We start from the raw sequence: 13,405 nt of genomic DNA on the forward strand, positions 1-13,405 counted from the left end.
TAACTGTATAATACAGCATTAAGTATGCTTCAAGGATGGATGAATGAATATCTAGATTAAAAAAATATATAGATTCTGATTTTACTGGAAATCATGATACTCAACAATCCACATCGGGTAATGTGTTCTCAATTGGTGGTGGTGCTGTAGTCTGGTCTAGTTGATGACAGATATTTGCATCTACTTCTACAATTGAGTCGGAGTATATTGAAGCATCAACTGCAGTAAAAGAAATAATATGGTTATAGCAACTTCTTAAAGATTTAGTCAATAGTTTATGTGTGAAAAAAGTATTACAATTTTCATTGACAATTAAAGTGCTATTAAATCGATTAAAAATGCAGTTTTTCATAACTGCACTTAGCAAATTGATGTTGCTTATCATTTTATTCTTGAAAAATGTAATGACAAAGCTATAAATATATAAATTATCATAAACAGAATATTTATGTACAGATAAAAAATTGTGTAAATAGATATGTGTGTTTTAATTGTACTGAAGTTTATTGTTATGTAATTTTACGAAGTACTTAAATGCTTATGTTGTTGAGTGGTGTGTGTGTGTGTGTGTTTGTGTAAGTAGTACACAGAGTTTTCCACTAAAATTTTTTTTAAATGCTTCTCATACTTACTTTCAAGTGGTTATTTCCATTCTGTAAGTGCTATTTATTCATTCATTTAGTGTTTACACAATTAATTATGAGAAATTATATATTTGAATTGTTTCATTTAATTACATATTATAAAGATTATTTTTCAATAATTTATTAATATGTTGTAAATATAAATTGAACATTTTTATTGTTGTAGTACTAACTTTTATGATTTAATGAAATAAATATTTATCATTATTATTACAAGTAAATACAATAAAAATCTGCATTATTACACAAAAACATAGATCTGTTTCTTTGTGTTAATCTCAGAAATTTTTGAAATGTTTTCTAAAATTTCTGCACTGTTTAGTTTTCCTAATTCTCATAGGTGTATGGAAATTTTGTACCTAATTCTCATAGGGTATATGAAAATTATGTAAATCGACCTGTTCCTTCCCTATCTAATTGACTCTGTAATTCTTTCATGATTGTTTAATTAATAAAAAGTAAATTATAACATTTGATTATCAGAAAACAGTTTAGTCACTAAATTTTTGAATGATTTTTTGGGTCCTGGTGTAGATTATCATCGAGTTTGGTTAGGCTCCAAAGTCACATAATCCACTAAAATATTAACATAAGGGAAAATTAATTATTGCAATATTTGAACTATTCTTTTACAGAACAAGTCTAACTCCAGGGACAAAAATAAATTTAATGGTATTCAAGAGGTCCAGGCTCCCTTGGTTCCCATGTTTACTGTTCCCAGCTTTCTTCAGTTGAAAATACTGTAATTTTGAAAATTAATATTATAAAATTGAGAACATTGTTTAAAAAACTTTTGTAGTATGAGGGTTTGTAAAAAAGCCAGGATGTTCGTAGAGTGGACCCTCATTTATCATAACTTGCCTTAAACATCCCTTGTCTCCATAAATTAACAATTGTAAAAACATTGTGGTAATTGAATCATTTTCATTTTTAAGACGGATTTTACCTTCAAGGACAAACAAGCATGAAACTTAATCGTGTTCAAAATTGAGCCCGATTGTCCTCAGTCTTTCAAGATCTCATAACATCAGCATAATATTAGAAAATTAAATGCTGCTATATTCAAACTATTGTTTTGAATAATCATATTTGACCCCTTAATTTACCTCCCATGTGTGCTTCTAGTGATTCAACACATTTACCCCAATGTGTTTCTCATTATTTGAAATATTTCTTAAATTCTTTTTCTGGAATGACATTCAGATGTGTCATGCTATTCGTAATGTTTTCCCAACTCTGAAATTGTGACCTGCATTTTTAGTTTAGTTTTATATGTTCTTCAGAAAATTTTATTTTAAATATACTTAGATTTCAATAATTATTAATTTTCTTAAATATTAACTTAATGATAATGCAGGGCCCATCAGATGTTCATTAATTGAAGGTAGTGTGGCAATGTTCAAGAAGTACTTGAACCTCTGACATTTTTGTATGCCCTTAAAATTTTTTTTTGTTTAAATCTGAATATTAACCTATATTGAAAATGTTTTAAATACTGATAGTGAATCATGAGAAGAGCATTACAAGAGGCCAAAATATGTCATCTGAACTGTTCCATCTACAACAAAATTGTCACTATCATTTTTGACATCATTATCCAGTCTTATAATAGACTCATCAGTTGCAATTTCCATTTTCACACGTTTTTCTGTGTGACTGCAATAACCAATTGGAAATTATTTTAGACAGGTTTTTATTAATTCCTGAAGAAGTTGCTGTAATTTTGTTAGTGACATATCTCCAGAATTGTTAGCTGAGCAAATATAATATTTTAACAAATGTAATCATGCTTTTTTTAATTTAGCCTGGCTGATTTTATTGGATTGAGGTTACAGACGTATTGAGAAGGGCACTACACTATTACCATGATTAATTAAAAGTTTATTGACTTGAAATTGTTTTTCTTTTGCTTTTATTTTTCCAATTAAATCGTATAATGTTGATTTTCTCATATTTCCATCGCATGAAATTCCATTTATTTTTGTAAATAATTGATGGTGTCACTTTTTACCAAATTTTTTCTGGGTAGTTTGTCAATCTGTTTTTCATAATAATTAGTTTTGCCCATTACTGTCACAGATAGTATTTATAAATTTATATTACTTTTTCTGTTCCCACCTTTCAGAATTTATGTTATTTAATTATTAATTCACTCCCATTTACAAATCCTTTTTCTTCCATGAAAGCAATGATCAGTCAATTAGGAGCACTTCAAGTGCTCATAACTTCCATACCATCCTTACTTTGCCAACATTATATGAAAGTTAAATTTGTGTCTACCTACATCTCATTTAAATATTAAATATTTTTTATTGCTTTCTAACTTAAAAAAAATTTGTTGTAAGTATATAAATCTGGCATTTATCAGACCTTGAAAAAAAATAACCTTCGTATAACATCCTGGTTTTGAATTAAAAGTTTTTTTAAAATTTGTACATATCCACTTGAATTCCATTTCTTTTAACATTTTTCAGAGTACAAGATTTTCATTTAAAATTATTTCTATTTTGTAGTACTAGTAACAACAATGTTTTGCACATAGAAATAATCTTTGTCTTAAATAAAAAATCTTTTCGATCAAAGTCGTCAACTACTGAATTTGTATGTTTGGGCATTTTCTGATTTTTCTTAATATTCATAGAGTTCAACTTTCATTATATTGAGCTTCGTTTTGTACATGTTTGACTGTTTATATCAAAATGTTAACAATAATTTGACATTCATTTGGTATTTTTTTTAAAAAGAAATGTAGAAATTTTTGTTTAACTTCTTCTTCACAACACTTTATTACATTCAGAATAATATTTCTTTTCTGTACTACGAGTAGTTTTACTATATTTTCATGTAGTTAGTAGACATTGCACTTCACTTGAAGTCTAAAAAAATAACATGAAAAATATGACGACCTTTATTCACCATAATAAAAACAAATTTATATGAAAATACAAACAGTACTACATACTAATAAAGAGACCAATGGCAGCGGGACCAATGTTAGAAGGATGATACCTATTACAGTTACCTTGTGCATTGTAAGCTATACTCCTCTCATACCTTACTTTTAACAGAGTTCTTCTTCTTAGTATATTTCTACTTGTGGATTTTAATATTTTTTTTTAGGGAGAGGGTTAAGGAATCTATGACAGCAAGGTGGGCTCAAAATTTCAATATAGTATGTGTAAAAGCATAACATACAGAAGGAACAATAATGATAAAGCATGGAAACAGTCAATTTTCTCTTGTTAAGCAGTATTAGTACATCAACTATCCTCATGTTGTAATCGCATAACATTTTAAATGAAAATTTGCCATAATCAAACTGGAGAGAATGTTCCTTTGTACAATATCTCCAATCCCTGTCTTCTTTAAAGAATTTATATAAAGGAATCTGATTATGACAGAGATAAAGTTCAGATCAACTTTAGTTAATAAATCGTACTTCTGTCTGAAACCAAGTGGACAGTCTATATTTCAAATAATACTAAAATTGTCTCTTCATATTGTCTTAATTTTGAGTAACTTATTTAGAAGTTATCCTTTTGAATAGAATCTTGCATTAATAGAATACGATAGTTGCCGGTTATGATTGTGCTTCTATATATTACAAATTAAATTCCGTGCTTTTTCCCTTCTCTAAATTCATTTCAACTGAATTACAAAAAATTATGTTTATTACTGATGCTAAATTTACGTATTATGTTAGATTAAGAACAAACTATTTGGTTTTTAAGTCTTGGGATATAAATTTTTATATTTATGATGAAATATGATTAAACTTTAATTTATTTGGAAATAATTGTCGTAAAAAAAATTCTAAATTTTAATTCATTTTGTAATTTTGTTTTCTGCTGGAAAATATATAAATTATTTCTTTAGTTATTGTAAATTTTCTTTTGATTAAATTTTTGTAATGCTATTGTATTGAATTTTTTTTAGTCTGTTTTATTAAATAAATGCTGCTAATCTATTTAGAAATCTGTGAAAGAAGAATTGGAGAAAAAGATAACGTCTGCTGTTTTACTTCTTTGTTTTTGGGAAAAAGTGATTGGAAAAAGTTGTAATTTTCGACTTGATCAATATTATTTATTTGATTTTTGTATTTGTTAAATAATGACTAAATTTTTTATTAGTTATACTCTAATAAGATTAGAAATGTTAACTACTTCTTTCATTTTTTTATGTAATTGTGACTTGTTCATTTACATTTCCAAAAATTGTAATCTGTGTTATTTTCCCCTTTAGAGTCGCTAACTAAAATGTGGCTTTGAATAAGTCCACACAATCTCTTTATCATTCTAATGTCCCGTTTCCAAGTTTATATCTTGCTCTATTCTGACTGCTGTTCTTTAACTACTGCTCTAACTTTGTAAATTTAATCTTCTTTTCTCTTGAGCTTCTCACTTATAATCTCTATATTTTTTCTTTTTCTTCCTCTTCTTTTTTGTTTGTATCTTTTTCTCACTCATTTTATAATTTTTTTTTTAATTTTGAATATTTTTTTTTGATTTGTGTTATATTTTTGTTTTATTTGCTGTTTTCACAAAGTTCAAACATTAAATTAAATAATTAATTCATTACAAAATAGTGTTACTATTTAATGAAGATTTTTTTTTAATACTGCAGATGAGTATTCTGTTTTTATGAGTCAAAAACTTTGTTTCTGTTGCTAAGGGTAAAATTAATTAATTATGTGAGATTATAAATCTTAATAGTCATAGACTTGTAAATTTGTTAAGTTTTACCTACTATTAGTGATTTACATGTAAATCATACATACAAATATAAATATAAATACAGGTGATTCAAAGAAACGGAAAATTAAAAAAATTAAACAACGTTAATGAACATTTTTTTGTACAAATGTTGGAACATTTTAGGATACATACATTTAGTTTATTTTTTAAAGATGACATCTTCCAGGTGACCTCCTCTTCTACGTAAACACTCGCGAAGTCTCTTCGTTAAATTGTTCATGGTTTGACGTAACATCTCAACTGGAATTTCCGCAATTGCTTCTCGGATCTTTGCCTTCAGTTCTTCCGTTGTAGCAGGTCTACTGTGGAACGCTTTGCTTTTAAGGTGAACCCACAAAAAGTAATCGCAAGCTGAGAGATCAGGCGATCTGGGAGGCCATCTAATGTCACCATTTCGTGAAATGACACCGTTGTCCAAACAATCGGCGTACAGCTGCCATCGATATTCGTACAGTATGTGACGTTGCTCCGTATTGTTGAAACCGGGCTGTGTTAAGAATCGGTGGAAATCTCTTTTGTTGTTCCACAACAAAGGTTTCAAGCACGGCTACGTAACGAGCCGACGTCACTGTAATCGCAAGACCGTTGTCATCCTCAAAAAAAAAAGGGCCTATAACACCGTAAGATGACATAGCACACCACACGGTCACTTTCTGGCTGTGCAACGGACGCTGGTGTAGCTGCGTAGGATTTTCTTGAGCCCGGTATCTGAAATTTTGCTTTTGTTAACAAATCCACTGAGGTGGAACACGGTCGTTCCGTCCCAGATTAAAATGACGGTGAAATTATCTACGCGCTCCCTCCACACTGTCATTGTTTTTGTAAAACGCTTTGATAGCAAATGCACGTTGCGCACCACTACAAGGATCCATGACAACTAAATGGCAGGTTAGGTTAGAGAGGCTGGCGCCACTTATCAAGTGGTACCAATCGCCCACGGCTACTAACACAACTTTCAAAATTTCCCGTTTCTTTGAATCACTCTGTATAAAATAAATACATTAAATAAGTAATATATAAGTAAGTATAAATACGTTAATATACTAAATAAGTATATTCAATTTATATACAAATATGAATATAATCACATACATATCAAATATAAATGTATAATATTTTGATGAATATTTGTTTCATAAACATATTAAGTAATGTTTTTATGTATGGTTATATACGAGATGTAAATTACCCTGACTGGGAACACTCTGATATGGACGGATAGTTCTGTTCTTTTACGTTCTTCTGTGTTATTTAATCCTTTATATGTTTTTTCTTGGACAGATATCATGGGAACTGTCTCGTCCATTTATATTATTTAGGGGCCTCATAATGAGGAATAGTAAAATATTTTAATTTAATATTATATATTGAGCATGAGCTCAACTGTGTAGTTTTGTCTAACCTTTAAAGATGCTAGAAAGGTTAATCTGGTCTTTTTCTGATGATTGTACGTTTTTAATTTTTAACATTGTTAATCTCATTAATAAATAATTATATGCAGTATATGAAAGACAGAGAGCTTCTCAGCATGAATATGATAGTTGCTGTCGCAATCTTTCTCAACCGTTGTCATCAAACTTACAAATCTATGGCTTTAGCAGCATTTTAAACTACAGCCTCTTAACTGACGGAATAGTTTCTTGAATGTAAAAGCCTACTTCTGTGGCTGCGTAAGTAGTGTCTAGGCATCTCGTGCAAAGGTCCTGGGTTCAAACTCCGGTCAGGGATGGCATCTTATCATACCCCACCGATTTCCATCGGGCTAATGACCGTTGTTGTTGAGGCCTACTACTTCATAAAAAAAGGATAGCGTAAAGATAAATGCTATCGATCATTGCCGCTATTAATAAACCACTGATTACAGGATCAATGAAGTTAAAAAAAAAATCAAATGCAGTTGATCGTTGGATCGGTTATTTCATGGCTTTGGGTGTGTAGTACTGTACAGCTTTTCTAAAAACTGGTCTAAAAAATAGCTTCTAGTTCTGCCTTAATTTAATGTAAAATCTAAACATCTACGTTTATATCTCTGTGAGATCATGAATAAGGTTAAAATAGTTTGTTATTTGCTTGTTTTGTTTTAAAAATATACATTACTTTTAAAAGTAGAATTGTAGTGTAGTACACTGCATAACATAAAAATAGTCCTTGTTAGTCGGTTTGTAAGTTTTTTTAAGAAATTGATAACCCTTTCTGAATCTGAATGTGGCTTCAAATGGAGTATATCTTCAAGTTGTACTTTTTTAAACATATCAGTGTTTAAAAACAGAGCAGATGATAGCAGTGTTCAATGATAGCAAATAGTGTAAGATAAAAATATGGCAGATGCCTAATCTGGAAGCGATTTTTTCAAAATCATGTCTCATCTCTTTGCAACTGTTACTTTTATCTTAACTAACGGTATATTTAAACTTACTAGAAAAGTTGGACCATAATCTTCTTTAATGTAGCCTCGTCCCCAGCAGAAAATAAAGTTAGTGAATAATTATAATATACAGTTACATAAAATTATTGAATGTTCTACTTTTATTTTTTTTTAAACGTTTTGTTTAAAAATAGGTATCAGATACGTTAATGAGTTTTATTATATTGATAGAATTTGGAATTTTAGTAGATTTGTTTTATTATCTTTATGCTTTTACCTTAAATTCTCTTTTAGTTGTCATTTTTCTCTGCTATTGTATAATTGACCTAATGGGAAACAATTTACGTTTATACTTTTACAACTTTTTTACATGATTTATGTCTCTATTTAAGGTTATTAATTTAAAAATTATATTGCTGATATTTTAAGGTGTAAGCTATAATTAATTTACGTTTGTTTTGTTATTATTGTTATGTATAATGAGTTATGTGAAATCATCGCAGATTAAATGAATCGTTAGACTTTGCAGCTATTATTTATTCCTTAACTTTCCATTTCACTTTCGCTGTTTTCCTCCAAGTTTCTACGTCCTGAAAGCATTTATACTTTATTTATTCCTAGTCGTTCCTCATTATTACAGCCTCTCAGCCGTATGCCAGCATTTTCCATTCATAACCTTTGATCGTCATTTTATTCAACTTTTTAATCGTTGTGCTATATATATCTTTTCTATAAATATTTCTTTTGTCAAAAAAAATCTCTTTGTTGTATTTTCAGTGAAGTGAAGTAGAAGCGTTTGCTAGAAGAAAATAAATTATACTGCTATACCATCTGTGTATTTATTTGATCGGTTTAAATCTTTAATCGTGAATTATTAAAAAATAAAAAAAGTAGGAAAAATGTAATAAAATGAGTAAACAGGAAATTTAGTTATTTATTGTATCTAGCTGTGCAATAATAAACGATCAGATTTATCACAGACTTTTTTGCACAGCAAGATTCATCAATGTCTTGCGTGTCTTTGAAGATAAGCCAAGTTCATCCAGAATTTATGACATTTCTACTTGCAGTATTCTAATTTTTCTGTAGGGTTCTATGTAAACATTGAATTCGGAGTTTTTTTTACACGACTGTCCAAAAAGAAGTGTAACGTGTTTAGGGTATATGTATGCATGTATGTTCCATCATAGCAGCTCAACGGCCTAACCAATTTAGATGTATAACTTCTTGTTCGGAATCTTTACGTTACCGGGAGTATTATAGGTTATACATATATATATATATATAATACACAAAACTGTTACAATGAAATTGTAAACCGTACAGTAAGTCTCACAGATACTATTTCTTTTGCTCAAAAAAAAAAAAAACTTCTGTAATATAAATAAAATTGTCTTTAACAAAATGATAGTGATATCAAAAAAGCTAAGACACTACATTTATATTATCAAAATTTCTTATTAATTTAGAATTCTGTTTAAAAAAAATGCATGTTAAATAAAATTCTTACCGGCCCCCCGATTTCATTTATATGTGATACAAATCACATTTACAGAAATAATACAATTCTTATTCGTTGTTTAATAAATGAAATCGAGCCAGTAAGAGTTTTATTAACATATTATTTTTTAAACAAAATTCTAAATTAATAACAGATTTTGATAATAAAATGTACTGCTTTACCTTTTTTGATATCAGTATCATTTGTTAAAAACAGTTTTATTTATATTACAAATATTTTTATTTTTTGGAGCAGAAGAATGATACTTTTTTTTATTTTTTAATCCCTTCCCCTAGGGGCCGGATCCACTTATCCCCAGCGTAACTCAGCCCTGAGGATGCCATTGCCTATACCTCTAACCCCTGAGTGGTCTCACTGAGCCCGGCTTTGCCGTTCCCAGCTGCACCACCCAGGAAGCCGAGACTAGGTCCTTACATGCCTTGCCTCTAATATGGATCTTCCTTTGGGGTCCCTCACCGGGACTCTGATCTTACCATGTGCCTAAGAAATAATACTTTTTTTTTAACCTCCGATTAAAAAATATATATGTATTTAAAAAAATAGATACATACAAAATTATGTATAAAAATTAAACAGATTTAAAAAAGAAAACAAAACTAAAACAAATAATATTACATATACTCAATATAATTAAATTATTCATAATAATCTGATTGTTTAAAGACGGGGATAAATTAAAGATTTAACTAATTAGAAGCTAAATTAAGTTTCGTGTATAACTTTATTTCCAGTTAAAAAAAAAAAAATTGAAATTTAAAGAATTGAATTGTTAATGAGATCTTTGTATTTGCTTTTATTGTCATTATTAGTATTATTTTTAATTTATATTTTAATTTCAAAACTCTTATTTTATTAAATACTGCATAACGATATTTAGTCCTTTATTTCCGTACCTTTTTTTTTTGTTTCTTTGATTTATTGTCGTTTTGTTTTTAGTTCAATTTTATTTATTTTTTTGGCAGTCGTGTTTTTTAATTTTTATATTTGTTTTTATTATTTATAATTCAAGTGAAATATTACTATATAACACATGATAAGTAATGTATTCCAAATCTTTCAATAAAAAGAAATTGGATCGGTTCTCTGTGATTGGTTTTTATCTCAGGCTTTTCATTCTGTTTAGACATTTTTAAATACAGAGATTGACATATATATATATATATATATATATATATATATATGTTTTGTTTGTGGAGATTTTTCAGCTTTCTTCGTATTAATTTTTCTAGGCTGTGAATTGTGTTATAATTATTTAATAAGACTGTTATCTGTTCTTGCAACTAATACTGTTTACATCTGCTTAATTCACAAGACTTATGCTTCTTATATTATGTTCTTATTACCTGTTACACAAGTATGTAAAGATCTTGTGATTTATATGAGTCTGTTACTTCTTCACGCAAAAACCGATTGAGCTGAAATTTTGCATGAACATAGTTTTTATATCTGGAAAGAATACAGGTCTATTGCCGATACGGTGAAATAGGTCTACTTCACCGTTTCAAGATGATGGCCGTTTTAATGGCTTAACAACAGAATTATGTTCCTAGCCAGTATTATACTTTACTTTGGTCAAATCGAATTTGGAGATCGCTTGCAAAATTTGAAAAAAATTTTTTTACAGAAAAGGTCTCTTGTTATGTCTGTTTCGGTTATCCAGATAAGTTGCTTTAAAGGTGCGACGGTGTACGTGGTGGCGGCTCAGGCTACAAAACCGATGTCAGTATTGCTGCCTGCGCGTCGCGACTGGCTGCACCTGCCTACGGTTACTTGATTAAAAAACATAAAATAAAAAATATATGTCGGATAATTCTAAAAATCGCATTTTTTACTTGTAACATCTATAATTATTACTTTTAAGATAGGGTCTGACTATTCTGAAACCCGATTACTTGAAGATAACTGAAAGTTTCGAGTCCTATGCTGACCAAACTGCTACTCTGAAGAAGTTACGATACACATAGTTTTTCAAAAGGCTTCAATTTTAATTCACTAGTATTATTCTCGTATTCATGAGGATGTTGAACGTAGTGGGTGGTCCAAGAAAAGCTAAAATTTTCAATGCGATACAGCTATTTCAAAACAACCCTATTGAAACAAAGAAAGCCGCTATAAACATTGTTCGTCGGGCGGAGTGCTTATCAACCTTGGTGGAAGAGTTTTCAGCACAGTTTATTTAATACTTTGTGTTTATTATTTTTCTAAAATACTTAATTCTTTTGTTTTGTAATATTGAAAGTTTTATTTCATTTAATACCAAGTTAAAATTTTAAAATTTGCCACTTTTTCATATTTATTCTTTTGTTTTTAATCAATTTTAAAATTCTTACTTTTTATTAACTTTCTGTTAACAGAATTTATAGCATATTCAGAATCAAATTTCCTACACATTTTTTTAAAAAGCTTTTCCGTATTTATTATCCATTTAACTAAATTATTGTACGCCAAACATAAAATAATGTTTTACGACTTGAATTTTTTGTCTTTTACCTCAGATTTTTCAAAAACTATTAGAACTACAATAGTGGCACCTATTTCTTTCAATTTCTCAGGTCATATTTCATATAAAACCACTAATTTACTCCTTAATTTGAGTTTAAAGAATTATATATAGTCTGGCTCAATTTTTCCGAAGGGGCAGAAGTCAGGGCGAAATTTTTTGCCAGCCGACACTCGCTGACGAAGGGTTTCTGAACGTATGTTTATATGAACTTTCTTTATTCTTATCAGTAGAATATGTCCTGAAAGTTTGTTACATTCTTCGTGAATCACGCTGTATATTTTGTAAACATATTCTTCATTTTATAAATTCTTTATTTAATAGTAATCTAATAATTAGATGCAAGATTGTCGTTTCTGCATTTATTTATTTATTTTGAAAATATCATTGTTAACTTTGCTGACCTCTAGGACATGGTGTGTTCAGGACGTACCTATTCGGAAGAAGAAGGGCAGAAAATGACCTCTGCCATTACTGTGGAGAAACAGAGACACCTGAACATGTCATAATAGACGGAAGACAAACGTCGCCGATTTTTCACTCAAATAACCGGACCGGTCACAGCTGATACTTTAATTGAAACCGTGCTGAACAACGAGGAAAATTTTAAAGCCATTGCAGGGCTTACTACACAAATCCTGCAGCAGAAGGACAGGGAGGAAGAAATAGCGAGGGGTGAAGGATAGCCCTACAGATACAATAGCACACACTGTAGAAGAAGGGCGACTCCCAAAACCCCTTGCGGGAAAGAAAAAATCCAGACCCTCCACGGCGATCTCTAGGGAACGTTCGTGGTAGAGGTATGAGGTATAAAGACCAAAACCCGGCCTTTGGGAGTTTTGAAGAACGACATAGTCGGGCTTGGCCACCTCATTTCAAAGGTTAGAAACAGTCAAAATCCAAACCGGCGGGCTGACCTGCCGTACCGAACGTACTGCAAGCCGACGGGAAGGCCCGTTTGAGTTAAAAGGACAACTTCCTGAGCTGTGCTATGCTTAATCCTGCGGTATCCAGCTCGGGAGGTAGGAGAAAAAAAGGTGTAGTGGGGACATCTGAGTTTTCCGTATGAAAAGTTCTGAGTTAAATCTCATTCACTGAAATCTCATTCAGTTGGCATTTTTCACGTTCTGCTAAATTCATTCCTCATCAATTACAAAAAAGGCATCTTGTTGTTAAGATGTAAATAAATTAAATATGTTGCATAGAATTTTGTTCTCAGTTGAAATAAAATTAATTTCTCATTGTTGTTTTAGGTGCTGCTTAAGTAAACTATGGAAAAACGTTTTGTAAATCATTATATGTAAGTAAAAAAAAAAAATTGATTGAATAATCTGAAGTAGTATTATTTATATTTTTGATTGAAGTGAGATGTTTTTTATGTCATTATTTGTTGTATCTTCATGTTATATTTACTATTTTTAATTATTGTACGTAGAATACTTTATTTACTGATATAGAAAAACTAGTAGATTTGGAGAGGGAACACAAATATGTGCCTACGTTTTGTACTAGGTGAAGTCAGGTTTTCCCTGCATCGCTTTTTTGATGTGAAATTTATAGTGTTATGATTTATTTATTGATTATTATTTTTTATTATTGTTAATTAGATGTAAATCGGTA

General features: G+C 29.8%; 1 long non-coding RNA gene across 1 annotated transcript in view; it reads left to right on the forward strand.

Annotated features, from left to right (window-relative positions):
• The window catches only part of LOC142328637 (uncharacterized), a 249,514-nt gene that overhangs the window by 23,398 nt on the left and 212,711 nt on the right, over positions 1-13,405 (forward strand). The window contains exon 2 of the long non-coding RNA XR_012757320.1: positions 13,039-13,085. This is a non-coding gene — a long non-coding RNA (uncharacterized LOC142328637). The remainder of the gene's footprint in view (positions 1-13,038; positions 13,086-13,405) is intronic.

The sequence above is a fragment of the Lycorma delicatula genome, chromosome 8 (genome assembly GCF_047948215.1).
Source record: "Lycorma delicatula isolate Av1 chromosome 8, ASM4794821v1, whole genome shotgun sequence".
In the NCBI taxonomy this organism is placed as follows: Eukaryota; Metazoa; Arthropoda; class Insecta; order Hemiptera; family Fulgoridae; genus Lycorma; species Lycorma delicatula.